Source organism: Taeniopygia guttata, chromosome 1A, assembly GCF_048771995.1.
Source record: "Taeniopygia guttata chromosome 1A, bTaeGut7.mat, whole genome shotgun sequence".
Lineage (NCBI taxonomy): Eukaryota > Metazoa > Chordata > Aves > Passeriformes > Estrildidae > Taeniopygia > Taeniopygia guttata.
In genome coordinates this window covers 36759513-36783583 of record NC_133025.1, presented here as the reverse complement: position 1 = coordinate 36783583, position 24071 = coordinate 36759513, and the positions used below count along the sequence as shown (strand labels likewise).

The 24071-nt window shown below is 39.8% G+C and overlaps 1 protein-coding gene across 10 annotated transcripts in view; it reads left to right on the top strand.

Moving 5' to 3' along the window:
- The first annotated feature begins 3121 nt into the window (after positions 1-3121).
- Positions 3122-24071, top strand: part of OSBPL8 (oxysterol binding protein like 8) — an 84814-nt gene continuing 63864 nt past the window's right edge. For 9 of the 10 annotated variants that reach the window (XM_072923099.1, XM_072923104.1, XM_072923105.1 and 6 more), the window contains exon 1: positions 4465-4591. The gene's annotated coding sequence lies outside the window, so the exon portion shown is untranslated. Of the gene's footprint in view, positions 3600-4464; positions 4592-24071 lie in introns of those variants that run through there. The other variant, XM_072923098.1, reaches the window with a different exon arrangement.

Below are 24071 nucleotides of genomic sequence, written 5' to 3'. Positions count from 1 at the left end.
CCAACAAAGGAGAGACCCAAAATGGAGCTTCTTTCCAACAGAACAGGCTAAAACCACTCTAAATGAGCATTTACCCATGAAGCTTTTTGCTTCTCTGCCAAACTCCTGCTGTATTTTAATTAAAACCAAGTTTTGTTAATTAGAACGAAGGTCCTAATTTTAATTTTAACTAAAAAGGATTTTTTTAAGCTGAGAACTAAAGCCTCTGTTCTCTTTGACAGATGTTGGAAGCTGAAACTTCCAGGAAGAGCAAGGAAGACAGCTTCCCTGAAAACACAAAACTGCTGTATTTTTCCTCTTAATATTTTAATACAGTACTTCTAGGGGTTTTTTTCTGGTTTTGTTAATTTTTCCCGATGTTGTCAGAGTTCTCTACACCAGTAGATGTAGCAAGAAACTACTATCCACTTCAGAAAAACCAAAAAATAAAATGAATGTGTGCAGAAGTTTCCCTTGCCAGGACTGCAGAATTCTCACTTTACTTCAGGCTCTGCTGTTGCTTTTAGTCTTTGTTTTCCTTTACCACTAAAGCCCCATGTGGTGTCTATTAACACTAGATAATAAGACACCACCCAGCAGGATTACAATGAATATTCCCTAGCGACTCTTCAAGCAGGTTATCTAAGAATAATGCAAATTTTCTTATCTTCTTTTTGAACAGAGCTTCTTTGTGTTCCCATAGCATCTACCAGCCCTAGTCATGTGCACATCATAATCAAAGATATGTGCAACCACAAAACAAAACACTCTGCCTTTTTGTTGTTCACCTTCAAGTCTGAAGTATTTTATCATGTTTTCTGAGAACAGATGCACTTGGGAACGAACCTTGAGGTGGCAGCACTGCCAGAAGCTCCCACACTCCAGGTGGAAGTTGTTCCTGTGGCTCAGCTTCATGTCTAGCACACAGTTCTTCTGTCACCATTTCACCCCTCCTTTTGCAAGAGTTGAGTCAGAAAGGAGCAGCTGTGGGTAGCTGAAGTGAAAAGCTTGCTTCAGTTTATTATTGCAAACTTTATCCTTTAAGGAGAAAAGGGACCAGATGAACTCTTTGTGGTCCTGGGTGTACTAATAAGCCTCAACGGCTCTAAGCAGCCTCATCTGCAGCTTATACTTATACCCATAGGCCCAAGAGCTCTATTTAAGCACAGCCCTGGGCCCTTGCTCCTTATTTGAGCTGTGTTAGAAGAGCATTAAATCTGTGAGCTAGGAAGTCTTGATTCAGGCTTCAGCCTCTGGCCTGGCTTGATGTCAGCCTGGTCTTGTTGCCTTGGTGGTTGCTGGACCTCATCCTAAACACAACAAAGGGGTTTTGCTCCTGGCTTCACTTTGCCTTTCTCTCTTCTTTGTGATGTTGCCTTATGATCTGGACTTCTGGCTGACTGTGGCTGCCTCTAGGTCTGTCTAGCTCAGCTGAATGTGAGAGTGGGTCTTGGATGGTGAGGTACCTGCCCTGACAGGTATGTTACCAATTTTGGTTCCCCACTCATCTTTCACTTAAGGAACAGTCCTGTCCTTAAGGGAACGTTCCCTGACAATCTCAAACACCAGATTCTCCTTTAAGTTACCTAAATCCCTGCTATTTTAAATGGGTTGGAAATATGCCCTAATTAAAAGCCTACATCAAAGATGGAAAGCAGCTTCTCCCCTTTCATGGAGCAGTTTTCACATCATTTTTCTGACACCCATATTAACAAGATTGGTAGTTTCTACAGGAAAAAAATAGATAATTCTTTCATTCTGCTAGCTGTGGGCTTCCTGTTTGTTTATTCCTGGTCACAGATGTATACAGTGCAGGAAAATGCTTTCCCTAGTCCAGAGCATCCAGCTCTGGGATCTGCAATGTAAGAAGGATCTAGACCTGCTGAAAAAAGTCCAGAGGAAGGACATGAAAAGGATCAGAGCTGTGGAGTACATCTCCTATGGGGCTGTGAGAGCTGAGGCTGTTCAGCATGGAGAAGGCTCAGAAGACCTTATGGCACCTCCCAGTACTGAAAGGGGACCAACAAGAAAGCAGGGAATAGAATTTTTACAAGAGTGTGTAGTGATAGGATAAGGGAGGATGGCTTTAAACTGAATGAGGGCAGAAGCAGACTAGATATAAGGAAAAAATCCCTTACAATGAAGGGTGGTAGAGGATTGGAGCATGTTGTCCAGAGAGGTGGCTGATGTCTCATTTATGTAAGCATTCAAGACCAGGGGCTGAGAACAACCTGGTCTAGGTGGAAGTATCCCCGCACTTGGCAGGGAGTTTGGACTAGATGACCTTTAAAGATCCCCCTTCCAACCCAAACCATCTATGATGCTCTGCATTTGTGGTGGTAAAGTATTTTCTCCACCTGACAATCCTAAGGAGTAAGGTGCAAATTCCCACTATTCATCAGTTCTCTGTGTCCTCAGATCTGAGGCTGTGATACTTGAGGGGCATTTCATCCTCATTTTCCCTGTAAGAGATCTTTTAATTAAAAATATCTGAGGCATAATTTAGCATTGTGCAACCCATGAAAGCATCAGCATGCCTATGATTCAGTGTAAGCCTTGTGAGGAGAGGCCTGAGTTCTGCATAAACTCTTCCTACTCTGGTGCACTGCCAGCCTCCCACTTCCGTCTCAGACAAGAATACAAGAAGTCTATAAAGCTAGGAAAGCACTCTGAGGAATAAGTAACAAGGATTTACCAGTGCCCTCCAGAAGAAGCAGAAAGCATAGTGTGGATTCACCTGGCACACTCACTCAGCTGCACACAACAACCTGATAACATACTTTGTATATCTGAAACTGTGACCCTTCCATGGGTGTCTAGCCTGACTTGAAGAACTCCATGTTTTTTGTGGAGCTCTTGAAGTGCTAAAGTATGAAATGTGGTGTCCTTGAAAATAGCTTTTGAAGCATTGCTCTGTCACAAGGCAAGACATAGATGAGTCATGAATTGCACGCATGCGCAGGACTGCTTCCCAAAGCTAGACTCAGTCTGTTCTGTAGACTGCAACCACCCTTGTGAATTAAACCTCCACAGTAAGAAAAGCTGGGTGAGTGGCTCTCGTCAGAGTAAACTATTTCATTCCAGAGCCCTCCTTTAGGAAGAAGTATTGTTGAATTGTAAAAAGCTTTGTATAAAGAAACTTCAATTTTGTTTTCATCATCAGAAATGTTCTCTGTATCATTCAACATTTTATACCTCATTGCTGAGAAGTCAAAGCAATCTTCCACAGGCAGGAATATATACACATCTTTCTACAGAAGCATTAAAAAGTACTGAGGAAAGAATAGTCAGCCTTTTAATTAACTCTGATTCCAAGGAACAGAATGAAAAGATTGTGACTGGAACATTAGTCCAAGATAATGGACTCCTAGTCACACTGCTGCATAATTGAGACACAGACGATGATTTTATGAAAATTGGATGGAGCAAAAGACTTATTTCTGGAGTTGGAAACATTAATCCTGTGTCAACTTTTCTGAGTCACTCATTGAGGGTCAGTGCTGAAGGTGCCAGATATCTTCTGAATGTATTAACAGTACTTTCCCTTGAAGTAAGTGAAGATGCTCTGCATTTAGCAACTGTTTTCAGCACTGTCAACTGGCAGGTGATAACAATGTAAGGTACGTGCTGATGTTACTTAAAATACAGTAATATACGTAAGTTGCTCATGATGGTTCTTATTACTGAGGACATGTTTAAAAGTGCTAGGAGAAGAGGAGGTTCAGGGGTAACCTTGCTGCTGTCTCCAACTCCCTGAAAGGAGGATGTAGGGCGAGGGTCAGTCTCTCCACCCCGGGAGCCAGTAACAAGACAAAAGGACATAGCCTTAAGCTGCAGCAGGAAAGGTTTAAGTGGGACATTAGGAAGAATCTCTTCATAGAAAGGGTGATTAGATACGGGAGTGGGCTGGCCAGGGAGGTGGTGGAGCCACCGTTCACCTGTGGAGGTGTTTTGAGAAGGCTGGATGTGGCACTCAGTGCCATGATTGACATGGTGGTGTTGGGTCATAGGTTGGTTTCCATGATCTCAGAGATCTTTTCCAACCTAATTGATTCAGTGATTCTGAGAAGTCACATTTTGAGGCGACAAAAAGAGAAAAGAAAAGCAATGCGGGTTTCCTGCTGTGATGCTAATCTGAGACCACGTCTTGCAGTTTATTGGCCATGCTTCAGACCGCGTTTTTTTTCCACTGTTACTACTTTTCCGCTGCCTGGCTTATCCCGTAACAGCAGGCTGGGTGATGTTACAGCGCCGGCGTGCCACCCGAGCCCGTGCTCCTGCCGCATCCTGCGCGGCTCGCGGCGGCAGCGTTGGGATTTCCTTCCCGGGGCAGCTCCCGGGCCCATCCCGCCGCTGCCGCCCTCACCGCGCGCAGCTCCGCGGGGCGGGGCCGCCGCCGCCCGCGCCTGCGCGCGCGCCTCCCGCCGCGGCGGATGAGCGGATCAGGCGGCGACCGGGCGGGGCCGCGGCGGCTGCAGCGGGAGCGCAGCAGCGGGAGCGCAGCCCGGGACGGCAGCCCGGGACGGCAGGGGAGGGGTCCCGGCCGCCGCCCCCTCCCCTGCACCGGCCGGGCGCCCCTCCGCGCCTCCCGCCGGACCTGCTGCGGGCAGAGGTGAGGGCGGCGGCGGCTCCGGGGCAGCGACCGCGGCTGCGGGCGGGACGCGTGTGCCGCGGTACCGCCGGGGCCGCGCTGCCGTGCGTGCCGCCTTCCCCCGGCTGCCGGGCGGGAGGCGGCTGCTGGGAGCCCCCGGGGGTCTCCGGTAGCGCCGGGCCCGGTGAGTGTTGCCGGGCGCCGGCCGGGCTGGGAGCCGCGGGCGGGGCCGAGCGGCTGCTCGGTGCGGTGTCGGCCGCCGGCACGGTCCCGCGGAGCCGGGCGCCGCGGCCGGGGCTCGCAGCCACGGGCCGGCTGCTGCCAGTGCCGTGCGCGCAGCCCGGGCCCGCCCGCCCGCCCGCCGCCGTTGAAACGTTAAATGCAGTTAGAACGTAGCTCCTGTGGCTGCCGGTAACCCGCTTCCCTCGCACCGGGAAAATAAGCCTGCGCTGTAGCCGTGCCCTGGGGAGCGAAACCTGGGTACTCTCCCCAGTGCCGTGTGCTGCCAGCCGCGCTTCTGCATCTCTATTAGCAGGCCTTGCAAATGGCTCGCTTCCCAAAAAGCCTGGGCTCCAGGGGCGTTTTGCTCAATGAACGAGCAGATCGTTCCGATGAGGTTCACAGAGTTGCTTGAAATAGTAGTGTTCACAAGTTGTGCATTGTATCAGTGCGCTGTAGAATTCTCCTGATAGGAGGAAAGCCATCAATTCAGTGTGTCACTGAAGATGCTTCTAACGTGTTTTGTGTTGCCGCTGTCCAGAACAGACTTCTTGGGATTGAAAGATAAGGATATATTTTAAAAGGAGTTGATTTTCATCTGGCAGCTTTCATAACTTCATTTATTTTAACTTCATCATAGGAAATACAAATCTATTTGATCTGTTAAGTCTTAATGCAATCGGGACCCTGCTAATGCTCTTTAATTATCAGCCTCAGTTTTGAAGTTCAGAAAAGACAGGAGTTAGTACACAGTTGTTAGTCTACAGTGGGCATAATGGCCAGCAAGAGAACTGTGCAAAGAGCGGTGCTTCCCACTTGCCTTTGTCAGGTCTGTTGAGTGAGCATTTAGAGATGATGTAGTTCTGGTTTTCAATGATGCAGAAAAGATGAGAAGAGAACATAGCTTTGTTGGCTATCAAGTAACTGTAGAATGGACTGGTGACATTTTCTGTGTGCTGTTTTGTTTTTGAATTCCCTGCAAAATTCTGAGGTAATTTGTTGTTTTAGCGTAGTACTAGTTTTTAGTCAAAACTCCTGAGCTTTGAAGTAATTTGTTTAATGATTATACAATTTTCCAAAACCTGGCCATAGAGCCCTCCTTTCCTGATGCTGGTTTGATGTGTCTACTTCAGAATTGAAACTAGTTGAGGAAAAAAGAGATGTGTGATTGTGATCACTTGCGGATCCTTTGGCTCTTTATTTTAATTTTTTTTTTTTTTTTTTTTTTTATTGTGGAGTTGTGAAGATCTTAGAATCATTTAGTTTGGAAAAGACTCTAAAAATCATATTGTAAGTAAACCTCATATTTTGAGGCTGATGTAGCTTAGGCCTAGCAATGCATAATCCTTTTTCTACTTTAATCATGGGTCAGGGAAAGAACTCCTTTTAAACATGCTACTTTGTCAAATTAGTTTAAAAATTACTTTTTAGTAAAGGTCTGTCCAGCTCATATCTCTGCTGCATGTGTAAAACCCCAGAGTACCTCAAACTCTGTTCTATAAATGTTTGTTGATGTTTGTTAACTTTTACAATAGAAGGAGGAATTTTCTGATGTTGCAGGAAAGAATGTTGGACTCATACGCTTTTTATGGGGAGCTGAACTGGGACAGAGACTTCAGTGGTCCTGTTTTTTTAACAATGCTTGCTACATTATCTCAGGTTTTGCTCCAAAGAGAAATAAGATGCAGAAATGAAAGGAAAATAATTTTGGGAGAAGGGAAATTTATTGAAGATGGCTCATTTTTAGATTGCCTTTTCTTAAATTGAAGTGATTGAGAAGGGTCTGAGGCGATGCAGCACATACCCATTTTCTTTCCTCTGGTCTGCTGTTAAACTTTCAAATAAATGGTTGTGCAACTACCTAGTAAAGAAACTATGCATAGTTTGTATTCTGTGAAGTTGTGTTCCAGCCTCCTTTCCGTCCAATAAATCTTTGCATAGAACACTCAGCCAAGTTTTAATGAATGTATTGAGTCAGTTATTAGGCTTTCATCTCTTCACTGATTACTGCTTTGCCACCTGCTTCCCCACTGCATTTCCCACTAATTCTGGTTCCTGAAGCATGCAAGAGAGTTTTCTAAGGGCCTTTTCTCCTTTCTCCCTTCCTGTGCTGTGTAATTCCTCTTGCTTTAGGCTGTCAGATAACTTATCTCTTAGTCTCTTGGTCTTCTGCTTCAGAACAGGAAATAAATTTGTTGGAGAATTTACATAATGTCGTATACTTAAAACTTCTTAATGGGCCAAGCAATGTGGTTTGTTTTAGTTCTGTTAATTTCTTTTTCATGAACATGCATCAAACTCTACATTACTCAAATTTATGATTAAACAGAAGAACAATTTTTATTGTTCAACAAAACAGAGAATTGTGAGGGAAACAAAAAAAAAAAGACCTTTAGTGAAGAAATAATGATAGCTGTAGAAAACAGCATAGTCTTACTCCCAACAAGTGTGGGTTTTTCTCCAATTTATGCAATGTAGTATAAACACAGATGTTGCTGATCCTCTTCTCTGAACTGCAATGTGAATGTCTTGGTCAGGTAAATTGTGTTTCATAATAGACTATGCTGTTAATGAAGATCTTGCTTCTACAGCATATGTACAGTTGGGAAACAGAGGAGCAGTAGCAGAATACTTTTTGAGGGAGGTGTTTGTATAGTCACTGTTTTCACAGGAAGGGTGAAGCAGTGTAGTTCATTGCCTGGGCTGTTTTGGTGAATTGGTGTGGAAGTTAAAAATACTGCTTTTAAGTGTGAAATGATTCTTTAGATGATTTCCTGCATGAACTGCGTTTACTATTTAGTTTTCTTTTTCTCCCCTCTCAGTATTCTGTTGGGGTCAGTGATGTTGAATTAGTTAATCTTTTCTGGTTTGTTACACGGCAGTTATAATCATCTTCTATTAGAACAGACGGTTGATGGTAATATAGTTCAGAAGTAAATCTTGTTTAAGACAGAAGAAATTATGGGTACAGTCTTGGTAATTTGTTTTGTTTGAAAAAACCCAGCCTAACAAAAAACAGGACAGGGACAAGAAGATGTTTTTCCCAACACCTCTGATTCATTTTAGAGGACTGTCTCTGAATTTTACTTGAGTGATTCTTTTGCTGTTCTCTTGTCTTTTGGATAAAGTCGATATCCTCTGTGTTTAGCTTCTGCTGGTAATTAGTTCCCTTCCTTTTATCTGCTGCCTGTACCTCTCCCACTAATACAAAGTGGAGAACCATGCTCTGAGTTTAAAGCTGGAGCAATGTGAAGGGCTTAGTAAGGCTCTTGCTTCTCTTTAGAATGTGTGAACAAATATTGAGACAAGTGTGACTTGCACAGGTTTTCTAAGTGCTAGAAGGTCTAGTAACGAAAAACTAGAAAGAATGAGTTCATGGTGTTGGACTCATGAAGAAAAAATACTTCATGGTATTGATAACTAGTAGAGGAGATATGTTGTTGCTGCCTTGTGGACTAATTTGGATCCTAGACTTAAAGAATCTGCATTGCTTTGGGTATGATTTTATAAATTAGCTTATGATGAAGGAGGTAATTTCTCTGCCTAAGAAACTCCCATCAATTTAGATGCAGTAGAAGCAGCTCTGTGTAGCTTTGTCTTAAAACCTATGCTTGTCCAGCTTTTGGGAACAGCAAATTGCATGCTTTTCTGGTGGTTTGTCTCGTTTTGGTAATTTCAGACCATGGTGGAGCTTGATGTTGTGAGGGCTGGCATTGGCTTTTAAAAGCAAGTCCTATATAGACTGTTGAACTCTATAAATGCAGCAAGTGAAGTTTGGGAAACAGTGCTCATAATAGGCCACTGATTAGTAGCAGATATATTAAAAGTGTTTTATTCGGAGTAACTGGTTCTGGATTGTACACAGTTGAAATCTGGAGCAGTATTTTGCTATATTTGTTATAAAACAGTGTTTAATCCCATCTGTACTTACAAGTAGGAAATCTGTTGCAGATGTAACATGTATAGTAGCATAAGAAGCTTCTTGAGAACAGCTAAAACTGACAGATGGTAGGCGGCATTTGGGAAGTAAGATTTTCACTTTGAGGAAATAGTTTGGACTTCTTGTGTTATGAGAGGAATAAATAAAGCTTGTTTTCTTCACACTCTTTAATTGTGGATGTGAGGTTTTATCTTAGCTTGTTCCCTCAGTGCAGGGTACAGCACTTATCATTCATCCACTGAAAATGCTACATCTGTCTCTCAAGAAGTTCTTAAGGTTACAGTGACTTTGACACCATATGGGAATGTGTGTATCTGATCTTACTTTTTTTTTTTTTTTCATTTAACCATTCATTCATCCATTTGAAAGAGTTCTCATTGCATCTAAGCTTGAGCTAGTTCATATGCTATCTGTATGTTCAGCTGTTTGCCAGTGCTTTAATCCTGTCACCCAGTGTTTGTGTTGCACCACTGCAGAAGCTGTTAATATGACTATTCAGTTGAGATAAGGAAAACCAGCATGTTTCCTTCCAGAGTTATCTTTTTCTTGCCTGCAAACAGAAGCCATAGTATTTTGAAGGTTCTTTCAAAAGACCAGTGAGTTTCTTTTGAATAGGCTTGGACTTGGAAGTGCAGGTATGATACTGGTCATTTAAACATGTGAAAAAAAATATTTTATTGAGTATTCTTGTTTAACTTATGGTAATACGTGTTGTAGGGAGACTTTTTTGGTTGGCAGTTTTAGCTATTTAAGGAATTACACATGAGAAAGCAAGTGGGGTGTTTTAGAATTCACATGTTTAAAGCTGATAGTCTTTAAGCAGGTGGTGTAATAAACAGAGTTGGATCCTTGACTGTGGCTTGGGTATTATTTATCTATTCCTACACATTCCCAAAGCTTAATAAATTAAAGGGTACTTTTCACCTCTCATTCCACCTCAGAGAAATGAATTAAAACCATGAGTGGTTTAAGTGACTCTTCAAGTAGCAGAAGCATCATTGCAAACCTGGCTTTGTCTCATGTACAATAGGTATTTTTCTAACTACCTAAGAGGGCCACGTCTCATTTTTCCTCAAAAATGTTCTTTAGATGTTTTATTCATTACAGATGATTTGTAGACATAAGACAATTTATTACTTACAACAGGATGGTGATACTTAAAAAGAGAGCCATATTGTTGATAGAAGATTTATGAGAGTAAGTTATAGATTTAGTTGGTGTCAAGTTCATGAATTATAAAAGATTCCTGCCTTTATTCTAAAGGTGAAATGTGATGTAAGAGTCATGAAACTTGGCCAGATACAAGGCAAGTTGATTTGCTTGAAATTTCATGTGGATTTTTTTCTAATTACTTTTAAGAAATGTAATAAAAAGCAACCTTTATGGGCAAAGTGAATACTTTTTTAGGTAAAAGATGGGTGCATTTGCTTCAATATTGCATTGACCTATTTTTTAGTTAATATATTCATATTTTATGGTCTTGCATTCTTTGCAGGTTTTAAAAATTATTGCGTTAATGCTGTAAGTATGTGAATAGATACCTAAACGGCACTGAATTGAGAAACTCCAAACAGTAGTTTTCCCTGGTCTGGTTGCCGTGTGGCAGAAAAAGATCACTTGGTTTGCGGATACATGGTGATGGATATAAACTCTTTTCAGTACTAAATAGCATATTTTTTCTTTATTCTTGGATATTTAGTTCTGATGTAAATAGCTGCTTATGGATCACTGGTTTTTCTTTAAAGCAGGCCATACTGTGGTTTGTTTCTGCAGGGCATGAAAATACTGCAGAGTGTATGACTGGAGTTAGGGAAAAATACTGTTCACAGCCACATGAAGCTTTCAGAATAAAACCCCAAGTTTGCCACTCCCTGTGCAAGCTGTTCCTTCCAGTCCTGTCTCAGAGGTGGCTGCCAGAGACCTGCAATGTGTGTGGGGACGGGTGGTGGAGAGGAGCAGGGTAGGAGGTTTGTTCTTTGTGTGGTGGGATTCTGGTGCTGCCAGAAGAGGAGGCAGTTTATTTGTAGTGGAGGCTTTGGCACAACTTGTGAACCTTTGTGCTGTGTTAGTCAAATATTGTTCTTTAGTACGGAAGAGATAGTTAGAATATTGTTTAGGCATTAAAGCAGTGGGTCTGCATAAACTGCAGTTCGTTGTTTGTCAGCTCTGGGACTCACATACAGCAGCACCACACTGTACCAGGAGAGTGGGTTTCCTATTGTTCCTCACTGGAGAATTAGTCTAAAAGAAGGACTGAAACATGCTAGAGTTTCATTTTGAAACTAAATACATAAATACGAAAACAAATATTTAACATGGCTGTAGAAGGTCACCAGTCTCTTTCCTTGCATGACTTTATCTTTGTCTCATAAGAGCTCTGTTAGAAGGCTTTAGATGTAATCAGAGCTCTTGTGATATTTCTTTCAGTACTTTTTCCAGTGGAAGGCAATCACAAGAAAAGTTTATTTGTGTCTCTGAACGGAACTGAGTTAGTTTAGATCTCCATTTAGAGTAGTGCAATTAATTACATAATGCAAGGAAAATGTTTTGGTCTAAACAGAGATACTATAGCAATGCATATAACAGTCTATGTTAATTGGTCCTGACTTTTAAGAGTGAGCCACTTAGCTATTTCTTCTCCCTTATCTCCACCCTCACATGTAGAGGGGTTCAATATGGAATTTTCCACTTCATATGGAAACGAGGCAGCTCATCTTCTTGATGGAGGTATTTATTTGTTCTTAGGCAGTTTACCATTGGTGCATCTCCTGCTTTGTAGATAGGCACAGATAATCTTTGTGCTTCCTGTGTAGAACATGTCAGTCGTGCCAACTCCTTGCCACCTACACCATGGCTGCTGAACACGAAACTGCATTTGTGTGCTGTACTGAATGCTGGCTCCATAGAGTTACAGCTAGGAGCTAAATTAGATGTAAATTGTAGGAGTGGTGCTGGGTGGAGATGGTGTGAACCCCCAGAACTGCTTTGTTTCAGGCCTTGGTCATTTTCAGGTGAAGTGTACCTGTGAAGTCACCCAAGGGCTCTTTTTCCTCAAATAGGTGGATGTATAATTTAATTTTTTTTGGTAGAAGTTGAATACTCTAATATGACTAATGCTAGTGCTGTCATTTTTTCCACGTCTTGGAAGCTGCTGTACTGTACTTTTTGAGGGACTACTGGACTCAAGAGTACCGGATTTTTTATAAAGAAGATGGAGTAACTTTAAAAAAAGAATATATATTTTAAGTACTTGAAACATGATGATGTTATTAATGCATAGTCCATGCATAAATATGGAATAAAGTAGCCAAAGACATCAGGTTGGTACCTAAGGGAAGTGTTAACTGTGTTCTAGTATACCAATTCTAGAAATAGAGGAGTGGGTCTGAGTTGAAACATTCACAAGATGAAAATGATGAGACTTGGAAGTGGCATTTATATTGCCACTAAGGACCATTTTAAGGAGCTATTGCTCCTTTTAGGAAGGAGTGTTTGAATAATTATGAATGTGTTGAATCTAAGCCTAGAGGAAACAAGATTTGTCTAGATACAGAGTTAAATACAAAAAATCTTAAAAAATATTTGTTGAAGATGTCAAATAACAGCTAGTGTGATTGGGAGGAAAAACTACAAAGGAAAAGTTCTGTAGACTTGGGCCACAAGTTGGCAATCAGCTCAGTGTCAATTCATTGTTTCTAATAGCTTCTTCTCCTGAACAATATTGGCATAGGGAGATGTTGTACACCAGCTAAACATGGTTAATAGTCTGCACTGTAAACCTAGGCCAAATGGAGGGAAAATTTGGCTCTGACTCATCTCAGTGGATTTGTTATATGTAGTATGCAGCCACCAAACATTTATTTTGGGTATGGTATGCCCGACAATGTAATTTTGCAAAACATTTTAAATATTGCTAGCGTGACTGTACAGTTGAGTAACTGACTGTGCTGCAGCAGAAGATAATGCAAACATGCTGTCTTCTCTTAATGCTCCATATTTTTAATGCCCGTTTTCTACTTTGGGAGACAAAAAGAGAGGTCTCTGCAACAGGAGAAGTCATTTAGATCTCATATTGGACAGCCAAAGGACAAGGTCTGCAAAGAGAAATTTCCATATCAATATTAGATTTTAGACTTGCATATTTTCCAGCTGTCTAGGTGGCTGATCATGATTGATTCTCTGAATAAGAAAACTGCTGCTCTCCTCTTTGCATTTCTTATGTGGGAACCTTACAATGCTGTATTGGCTTCTGATTTTTGTCCCTGATAATATGCTTTTCCAATTCAGGCAAAGTCACTAAAGTTATGGTAATATGCAGTAGAGGGAAAGGAGGAGGATTGAGGAATACTGTTAAATTGTTACCTGAAGTAGCAGATAGGATTAATTTAGAGTGACTGAACATCTGGCCATGCTTTGGTGGCTGATGTCTAGCGTACTTAAAGTGGATGTCATGTGCACATTGCTAATGTATCTTTTGTGAGCGAAGACCACTTGCATCACTTCCCTAACCTAACAGCAGCTGCTCTGCCAACGTTGAGGTGGCCTTTTTGCTTCTCTTCTATTTTTGTCTGTGTAAGTAGGATTGTGAGGGCCTCCTTCAGTTAGCTTTATTGAGGAAAAGACATCTGGGATTGCTGCTTTTTCAGCAGCAATGAGATAGTGAGATATGGCCTGTCTATTTCATCTGCAGTTCCAGCTCCATTATCTGTTCCAATTTCACTGGGTACTTACCATCTGTCTTTGCCTTGATCTCCTACAAAAATCACCATTAAAGTGCTGAAGGGAATTTTCGGTCCGATTTCTTGTAGCTCTAGGCACCATCTGACTAACTGTGGCTTTAGCTGTTTTTCAGGAAATCATAGTTTTAGAAGAAGGCATGACAATACCCTTATATTCTCTCCACATAGATCAGACACTGTGGAGGACTACTAGCTGCAGGAGGGTCTATTTTTTCCTTTTCCTTAAGTGATGTGCTTGCCTGTGTTACTTAGACAGTGGTGTGTACTGTCTGGGTGGGATACAGGGCCTATGTAGAATCTGCTTTGCTGCAAGGACTTGCTGAGCCTGTGTAATATAATTTGCATGTGTGCATGTATATATTTGCATAGGTAAGAGTGTCCTAGCAAAATATTAGAAAGAGATAACCTCATGTAAACTGTGAGCTGACAATTCTTAGTGCAGGGCTCCCAGCTAGGTCTTCAGCCTAACCCAACAGTCAGGATAGCTGTGACCTGCAGTCCATTTTATTTGCAGACTCCTTTAGGAAAAAAAGAAGTTTTTGGTATAGGTAAGTAAAGCAAGTTTGCTTATCTGTATGATGGAATTGCAGATTTTGAAGGCATCTCTACTTCAATTAGTGCATTAAAAAAAAATCTAAATTGAATCTGCACAATATATGAAAAGTTACAATTCTAACACTAAGGCTCTTGCTGGGCTGTCTGTTATGATCACTTGGAGGCTGGAACATTTATGTAACAATAAATATTTCCTCTGATGAAATCACAATTCTGTAATTTCTCATCAGTAATTAAAATGTACTCCTTGTTCTGAGAAGCCAATAAGCTGACATTTGGATCTTGTTTTGTACACAGATTTAAGGACCCCACACTAAGCTACCTATAAAGATTTACTGCTTGCTGTTTTTAAAACCAGTACCTTGATTCTAGCTTGCAAACAGGATTGTAGTTAACTGTTACAAACCTGTGCTACCTTGAAATTGGTCAGGATAAACCTTAATGCAAACAGCTACATTAAAGTGCCTGGGAAAGAAAGTCGTCAGAGGAAAGCATGGATTTGAGGCCTGTGATACTGGCAAGCAGAAAGCATTTCCCCTACAGAAATGACAATTCCATCTATTTAAATAGTGCACAAAGTTACTGAGCATAAGCAGAATTTTTAAGACACAATTCTGAAATCGTCAACAAGAATAAATGTTCTTCTTTCATAAGAACATTTCTCCTTTGATTAAAAAAAAAAGGTCTGCTAAGGCAAAGGACCACTGAGCGGAAAGCTTATAGGTTTTAATCAAGGTAGAATGCAGCAAGGAATGAGCTGCCCTATAAAGTGAATGAGAAACTGGCAAAAAATAAACCTGAGCATACAGATGGATCTGTACCATGTCAGTTACTTTAATTAAATATTAACTATACCCACTTACTGTCAGTGCTTCAAATACTGCTCAGTATTCATCTCCATGCACTAACAAGAATATTTTTCTTTGAAGCTTAATAATCAGTGTTTTTCAGTGTCATCTGCTCTGCTTGTCTGTCAGCTCGGAGCAGGGAAACATACTTTCTTTTTAAGTCAACGAAGAACTGGTGTAAGGAAATGAGGCCTTTAGTCTGAGAGAGTGTCATTTTTGGTGGTTTTGCATTGCTTTCTTTTTAAATTTATACAAGACCTCTGCTCTGGTTACTGTCAGATCACGTTACAAGTTGTGCTACTTTGGTGTTCAGACCTTGTTGGATTAAAACAAACTTTTGGAATTCCCCCCCCATTTTTTGTTTATAAACGGCCATATATATATATATATATATATATATATGTATATATATATATCTTCAATACACTTAAAAAGTTTCCTTGTATATGTTATTGTTGATTTCTACCTTCTTCTTCAACAGAGCTTGATTTATGCCAAAAAGTACATTAAATACCTGGTAGGTGGTGGCAATGTTTCAAGCATAACAAATCAATGAGTGCATGTTGTACCATTTATTAAGTATAAATATTTATTTTTTGTTACTAATTGACCAGAAAAGAACTTTAATACTCATTTTAGCTGTTTATTTCATCAGTTACCTAATTGTATTTCATCCTTCTTTATGAAATGACAAAAACTGGGATTTTTTTGCTTATCTTAAGTCACTTTCTTCTGTGATTGATTGTTTTTGTAAATATAACCTACTTATGAACAGGACTTGTGTTATCTCTTAATGTAAACATACTGAAATAACCTCCATCTTATTAATTGCCATATTAGTAGCGTAGATGAAATTGAGGCATGAACAGAATAAGGCAAAAGTCAACATTGAGCTGTACTGTTTCTGTTGCTATATTCTGTGAATGCTTCAAAATACCACCTGTAGTCTTTCATTCAAAAAGAGAAGAAATTATTTCTATACATCTTATATAGATTAAATATTTTCCAGTAGGAATCTCTGAAAAATATATTGCAGATGTAGCTTTGCCTGTCTTCCTGCATTTTCATTCTTTGTTTCCTTACTTGGATTTATTTCTGAACTCTGTTCCTTAATTTTTCTGGATAATAATTTGTGGACTACTTCTTGCTCTTATTACAAGTACAGGAATTCATTATGCATCTGAAATACTTGCCAGCATGACATTTCTCATGCTGAGAAGTTAGAAATCATATCTTCCTGTCTTCTTCATCAGAACTTGAAACAGTGTATTATGCATCAGGCGGATGAAGATCCAGCAGAAAAATTAGATGGCTTAGTCTGCTTTTGGAAGAAGAAACCAGTAATTTTTCTGTAACAACATGGACACTTGGTATTGCTGTGTAGCAGCAGGAGGCTCAGGCTTCTCAGAGTGCTGGCTCTATTGGTTTTTGGGTTTAATTTTAAACTTCAGGAAGCTAAGGCTTGTGGCATTTTAAGAAAACAGTGTTAAGAAAATAAGTGTTTAAGAAAACAGTGTTAATACACTTCACTGTGTATTGTTCTTAAGAACTAAAGACAATGAGTTTTAATTTGTTTCTCCTTTTAATTCTGTATGTGGAATATTGTCTGGCAGTTGACCTTTTGTGAATTTAATATGTAGAAAAGCATTTGTGCTGGCAGCCCAGGAAGAGGAAACGGAAATTAGAGTGAAAGAGACCTGGTGTTGATTTCAATGTGTAGTGTTCAAAAGTGATGGCTGAAACATGTCTGCTTTATTGCATGTAAATTTGAACTGTGATTCATTGTAGGCATTTTGTAGACATTTCTGTGTGTTTAAAAAAATGAGTTTGTTTCCAGTGTTAGCTAACATTGGAAACAGATAATAATAGCTAACAATTTAATGTAAACAATTTGGTGGTTTTTTGGTAGTGTGTTTGGTTGGGGTTTTTTGACTGCTAGTTTCTTGTAAGTGATTAAAACATAAACTGCTTGCTTAGCAGGTATTTCTATCTTACAAATGTAGATTTTAAGAAGCTTGGGTTGTCTTTCTTGCCAAATGAGTAGCATCTGTTGTGATTCATTTGACTTTAAGATGCTGGGGGAAATGTTGTGGAAGCAAGCTCTTGGCTCATAGAATAATTTTCTGAATATAGTTTAGTGCCTTAGTGTTTGATTTTGTAAACTTTTAGATGGAGGAAAGGAAGAAAGGGATGTGGGGGATTTTGGGTGTTTTTTCTTTTGTTGTTGTTTTTGTCATGGAGCAGATGGTGTTTTAATGACTTGTAACTTGCTATAGCTGACCACCTGCAATCTGCACAGTGTGTACTGCAGCAGGGCAGCCCAGACAGGGGAAATTGTGGAGGAAGGAAAAGTAATTGCTGAACAAGTTTAATGTGAAGTCTTAATATCTGTCCTCTTCTTGTGACACAATGCTGCTGTTGCCATCAGTACAGAACAAAAGCCCACTTGAGCTGGCAGCCTTAGTTGCCATCCTGTTGCAGGGTCATGTTTGCTTGAAATTTGTTCTGTGATTTAAAAAAAATACATTTATCTCCATATTTGTCTTGCTGCTGTAGTCCTCTTTTAGGTGATGGCCCTGTGTCATTAACTGTTTTGGTTATAATTGTATGTCTCTTCTCAACATCTTTTCTCCATCCCAGCTTTATTATATGTCCATAAAAGTTTTATCTTTAGTCTCACACACCTCTCTCCTTTTATTTAAACATATAGCAGCATATTTATTTTTTCTTCTTTGCTGCTGTTCTGCCTGTCTAGCAATTCAGAAACCTAGCAGTATTATTCTGTATTCTTGTGCTTTGCTTTACTTTCTCTGCAGAAAAATACAGGTGTTCACTGATGGAAGCTTGCATGATGCGTGAATAGTTTGCAGTTGTAAAATTTTAAATGGCTCCACATGAGTCCCATGCTGCTTACCTTGCAAAGATCATGCTATTGTAACAGTGTGGGAGAAGCTGCAGTTCAGGTGCCTATGCCAATGTCTCCTCCATCTGCAAACACATTACTGCAAGCATAAGCTATAAAGCAAAATTAGTAACACTCTACTCCTCCCAGTACTGAGTCAGGGAGGTTGTTATCAGCATATGTTTATTTGCTCTGACCACTGCTTGTAAGAGCCCTACTGCTGATACTCTGGTGGAATGCAGTGGTATCAGTCTGCCCTCCATTACAGCCTTGAACTTTGTTTCCTGAGTTAATGAGGATGACATATTATTGTGTCTTGGCTTCTGCTCCTCCTTCATCACTGTTTCTGGTGTCTCATGCATCTTCTAGTTCCCAGCAAATGTTTTGCTGAGTAGGAAAGGCAGTAATTTTGATCTTCAGCAGGCTGTCCTTCCTTATAAAGGAGTAGAAATGCTAGACTCCTATGGATTCTGATTTGTGAACATTATAAAGACAAGCTGGCATGCTCGGTGTCCTGGGAGCTAGTATTACATACTTTGCTTGAGATACATGATGAGGCTGACAGCTAGGAGATGGAATTTATCTGGGGGAGCATTGAAGTTGCTGTTGAGGTGGTTCCTAAAGCTACTGACTTGCTAGTGATGAAGTCATTTTTCTACCCATAATTAAATGGGTAGAAACCGTGATGGTGGTATGGGATTTGCACAGTTTGCCCTTCAGTCTGCTTCTAGCATGTGTGGCAGAAGACATGAGTTGTAGCAATGGGATATAGCATACTTTGCTTTTTTCAGCTCCTGCTAAAACTTTAGGAAGAGAGGGAATTGGAAGTCAAAGCAATATATATGCTTGGATCCATGTTACTTAGGTTGTCCAGGAATGAGTGGTAGTTCATTGCTGTGAAGCTCATGCTGTGCATGCCATGATGTGAACAGTCAGCTTCCAGAAAAAAGTGACTGCTTTTGGGGGGTTCTGTGTGGAAAGTGTGTTTCTGACAGACTAGACCTATAATTTGGCATGAAATTGAGGTGTTTTCTGTGCAGGCAATTACTTTCTGAAAAAGTGCCTCAATTTCAAGTACCTTGAAAGCCCAGGCAATCCAGATATACACCTGCATTAGAACAGCACTTTGTAGTCAGAAATATGAGGTTACTATGGAAACCTTGATTTTTCTTTTGGTAATCTGAAACGAAATGTCTGAGTGTGCTCAAATCCCGTACATGGGAGCAGTTTATTGTGGGTCTCTGTTTTAAGGATGCTCTCACCTGCAGTAAGTTAACATTTTTGTTGGTACCTTTCTTTAGTCATCTGAGAAGGCTGGTTTTCGAATTAAAGCAGTGTATATACTTTCTTACTGTGTGTGGTATGCTGTGAAAATGCCTGAGCTGAGGATTCTTGAAGCACCCTTAGAGAGTATTTATTCCCTGTATTGCCGTCCTCAGCCGCAGGTTAGGGCAGGGAGGTGAGCTCTGTGCAATACTGCCATCTACAGCACTGTCATGGGTAACTGAGCAGCGTCGAGAGAACTTGGAAGTTAGAAGGCATGAAATGTAACACAAAGATGATTCTGACTTTCTGTCGCTTCATGAAGGACCTGTTTTCAAAATGAAGAACTAATTTAAGCTTATGGAAATACTGGAATAGATGCCTGTTAAGCAGATATATTGTGTATATTGAAAAATAAATTCTAAACATGAGGAAGAAAAAGTAATTAATGCCACTCTAAAACTCCAATAGTGAATGAAGTTATACTAAAATATAACACTGGAATATATCACTGGAAACAAAATTTTGATTTTAAAAGTGAGTAGTAACTATAAAATAGTACTCATCAGCTCAGATTCACTAGAAAATCAGAAATCACTTTACCTGCTTTTCCTTCTTTTGAAATAAAGTTATGAGAAGAAATGTGATCATCAGAGTCACATGCATCTAAATTTCATAGCAAGTAGGCATGATTTTTTTTGTAAGAGGAAATACCTATGATGTAGGAAAGAAGACAGAAAGAAAAGTCAAAGTTCTAGCTCCTTCTGCCTGTCTAGTTGTTCTGCTAATTTCAAAATGGAAGGCATAAAAAAGCAGGTTGGGTGACATAAATTCTAAGTAGATTTCTTTGTTAGTAGTCAATCTAAAAGGCAGAATGAATGAGAGGGAGAGAAGTTAAGCTCTTTGAATGGGAACTGTACAATTAATATCTGTTGTTAAAGATGGCATGAAAAGGCAAAATAAAACTTCACAGCCGACCTAGATCATGTTTATCATTTTGCTCTGTGGCTATTTTTTCCTGTTAAACCTTCAATTTTTCCTTCATAAACCTTAAATGTTTCAGGATCTTCAGGAAGACTTGAAGAATTTTTCAGTTCTTGTTAAAATGTGATTTATTTTTTTATTTACTAAAACAGCTAACATATCCTTGAAGGTGTCTAAGGAGACAATTGTGCTATGCTTTTTTCTTTTTTTTTTTTTTTTTTTTTGATTGAATGCTAGTCTCCAGTCCCAAAGTAGACAGACTAGTTAGCATTTTAATTGGCTTTCATGATGAATTTAGGTTTAATGTTCAAGGCCAAGACAGGGTTAGAAGGTTAATTATACTTATCAACATTTGGGAACAGTCAATTCTCATTGTATGTGAAGTGCTGCCATAGTGCTTTTCTCTTGGGGGGAAAATTGCTTATAACTTCGTGCTGAAACTGGAATGTTTGTGTGCTTATCTTGGTTAGGTGGCTTTGATGGGTGTCTCAGTTTACAGTTTGGTGCTTATAAGTGGCTTTGAAATATCTAGCTGTTCTCTTTTAATCTGGATTTTATAAAGTTAATAGCACTCCTAGACTTACAAGCCCGAATTTCATATTCCATGTCTGTTGCAGACAATTTGGAAGTGAAAAAGCTAAAGCTGTGAATTTTGCAGACTTTTTAGAAGCCATCATGGGAATGTAAAACGTGCCACTGTATTAAGAACTACTGGCATATGGTATTTTTTCTCAGGTTGTGATCATCAAAAATACAGCTCATCCTTCTCTGAGTTCTGTTGAGGGTTACAAAATGAAGGAACAACATCCTTTCTCATGGAAAAATTATGTATGCCAAGCTGATTTTTAGATTAGAGGCTCTGCATGCTTGTTGCTATCATTAAAATCAGTATTACTTGGGCTTTAGCTTTACAATTTCAGAAAAAATAACCACAAACCATTAAATTTTCACTCTGCTACATGTTCATTATAAGATTTCTTGGACAAAACATAGCTTTTAAAAAGACTCTAGCTGTAACTACAGGGTACTGCTGAAGTTGATGGGTTTGTATCTGTGACGGCTGTTTTTGGATACTTAGTAATGGATTGAAAGTGCAGGACACAAGGCTCCTCCAGTCCCCCTTTTAGCACTGCACATGGTTGGAAGCATGTGCTGGCAATTACTCTTACAGCTGCTTCTGCAGTCTAAATGGGTATCCGCACTTTTCTTCCTTCTGACTTGTCAGTGCAGTGTGTGAAAGTGAGCGGCAGAGATGGAACGTGCCCCAGGAGCCTGCTCTTACACTATGGGTAGGTTGGGACATACATTTTTGTCCAGTTACAGCTTCTGAGCTATTGCTGCCTGGCTCCATTTACTTTGTGAAGCATGGAAATTAGTGTTTCATTCTTTTCTTACACATTAGACTTGGAAATACACGTGTAAGCTGCCTTCAAGGGAATAAAATGTGTAACATTATACATAGAGGTGTAGTTAACTGCTTTGGCAGAGATACAGAGTATTGAATTGCTTTATGCTGATATTATCTCGGTAGTTAAGCTTGTGTTATCTTGGTATTGTGTGTGATTTTAAATATGAGAGTAAATTATAAAATGCTGTTAAGTGATAATTCTTGTCAGTTTGGAGGACGATATTGGAATATTGCAATGCTGTGAAAGGGAAGGATGTAGGTTTTTTACTTTAAAAAAAGAAATACATTCACACTTGGAACTATTCTTCCCCTTACTTATAATCAAAATAGCAATAGAATTTGTTTGAGCTTAGGAATATTGTGTCCTTCTTTCCCAGCATTTATGTCTGTTTTCTGCATTTCTGAACTATGTGATGGCTCTTGCTTCTTAACTACCTCCTTTAACTAGCCGATTATTGAAGGGCTGGATAGAGGATAGTGGGGAGGCATGATTCAAATTTCCTGTCACCCAGTCCTATGGGATTGCACAGCCGAGAGGATTGTATTCACTTTAAATCAGGTGCCCAAGCGATCTGATGGCCCCATTAAACCATTTTAGGGGAAAGAGAATTCCCAGTACTTGAGTAGACTGGGTGGAAAAGCAGGATGAGGTTCCTTGTCCATTAAATATTTGTTTAGCCTTGAAGAGAATAATGCTTTGCCTAGGATATAATTTTTTTCTCTTTGTTTTCTTCTCCGAAGCATTTCAAAGAACTTCCAAGGAAGTGTCAAGGCTTGGTTTTCCTGTCTGTGCTTACTACCACTCTCTGGTTGTCAAGGAACAGAACCCTTTATCCCAGCCATGGCATGTTCTCAATTGGTTGAAGCAGAAAAAATAGAATCTTCTCTATTGGTCCCTGAAGCAGAACATTAAAAGTACCCACATAATACATGGTTCTTGCTATAAAAAGTCTTGGTGTCTCCTTGCAGTACTGGGAGCAAGAAGTATTCTGCTCTTCAGAAATGGGATAGTTTTGCAAACAAATATGTTTAATTTCTGTTCTTGAGGGCTGGCTTTAACATGTGAAAGGCTTGACTTCTATTTTCATCTCTGTCAAAAATAATTTTTATATAAGTCGCTTGTTTGTTGCAAATAGTGTGAGCAGTGGCCTGACTTCCATTAGGCAGTGATATTGACCTGATTTCTGAGGGCTGTGAATTGCAGATAAGTTGTCACTTGATGATGCTTGTGATTTGTCCACAGCTGTTTGTTGTGGCAGGCCAGGTGCTTCTCATTGCCCAAAGAAATGTCATAGAGGAGCTTGTAATTTATTAAATAGAAATGAGTAGGTAAACAAGAGGTTGTTAGGTCACTTGCCAAGTCTGCAATGCAATAATGTTGTACAGTTCCTGTGGATCGGGCTATATTGTTTAAGAATTATTGGTTCATCCTATAAAACTAAAAGCTATGCAAGATTGTTGCAGCAGGTCCAAATCAAAGTGGATCAGCAGTTACTCAGTAGCTTTAGAAGACAAGCCTGGCTGTTTGATGCTAAAAACACTAATTCTTGTTAAGCCTATATGAAGTCTATTTGTAATATTTTTCTCCTGTATATAAAAAAAACCCCACAGAATAACAGTGAAAAACCTCCCAGAAAAACTCCAACTTTCCTCCCTAGGATCCTCCCAAAAACTTAACAAATCATAAACAAACACAAATAAAAAACCAACCCTGCCTGAATTGTGATCAGGTAGAACAGCACTGATATCTAAAAAGCAAAGTTGGGTTCATCAGCTTGTTTTACTTTAGAGTGAAAAAAACCAAGCTTGGCATAACCAATGGAAATTTAAATTAGACTTTCTAAAGCTTTTTAATAAACCATGATGTGTAAACCAGATACTTTTGCTGCCTGTTTGAACCTGCTGCTGCTTTAAGTTAGGATTTCTAGGGTTTTTCCTATTGCAGTAGGCTACTCTGACCTTTTGTTCTTAAATTCCTGTACAGATATCCTGTATCTTAAAATTGTGTAAACTACCTTCTAGCACTTGCCAAAAGAAATTGAAATAAAGGCCATTTATTATGTCATCATTTCTGTTTTATTATGAAGAAGAGACACTGCTGCTAAAATAAGAAAATTAAATTGTACATGAGAATAAACATAAGGTTCCTGTTTGAAATATCTGCATTTAAGCTTGCAGAAAGCCCATGTTTTAGAAACCTCCCACACAACATAACTATTACAGCCAGCACAGTTCAACTGAAACTTGTTTGGGTTAAGACTTGTTTCCTATTTTTATTCTTGGAACTTGAAAATTCTATTTTATTTATTTCAGTTTAGAGCAGAAATTAGGATTGTAGTTGCTCTCTTAACTGAGTTCCTGTGAAGTGTATTCATTATGCTAATTTTAGAGGTAGTCTCAGTTCTTACTTTGCTGAAACAGCCATTGGTGTACAGAAAAGTGGCTGTGTACTGGTAGGTCTTTGGGAGAGCTGACACTTATCATGTCCTTTCAATAACTATGAGAATCTTTTTAAAAGAGGCCCTAAGGTCTCTTTCACCCTTGAAAACATGTTGGGCATTCTTTTCATTCTCAGAGGCAGCAAAATACCTAGTGAGAAGGAAAGACTAAGAACCTAGTAGAATTGCCATTAGAAAATTGGTC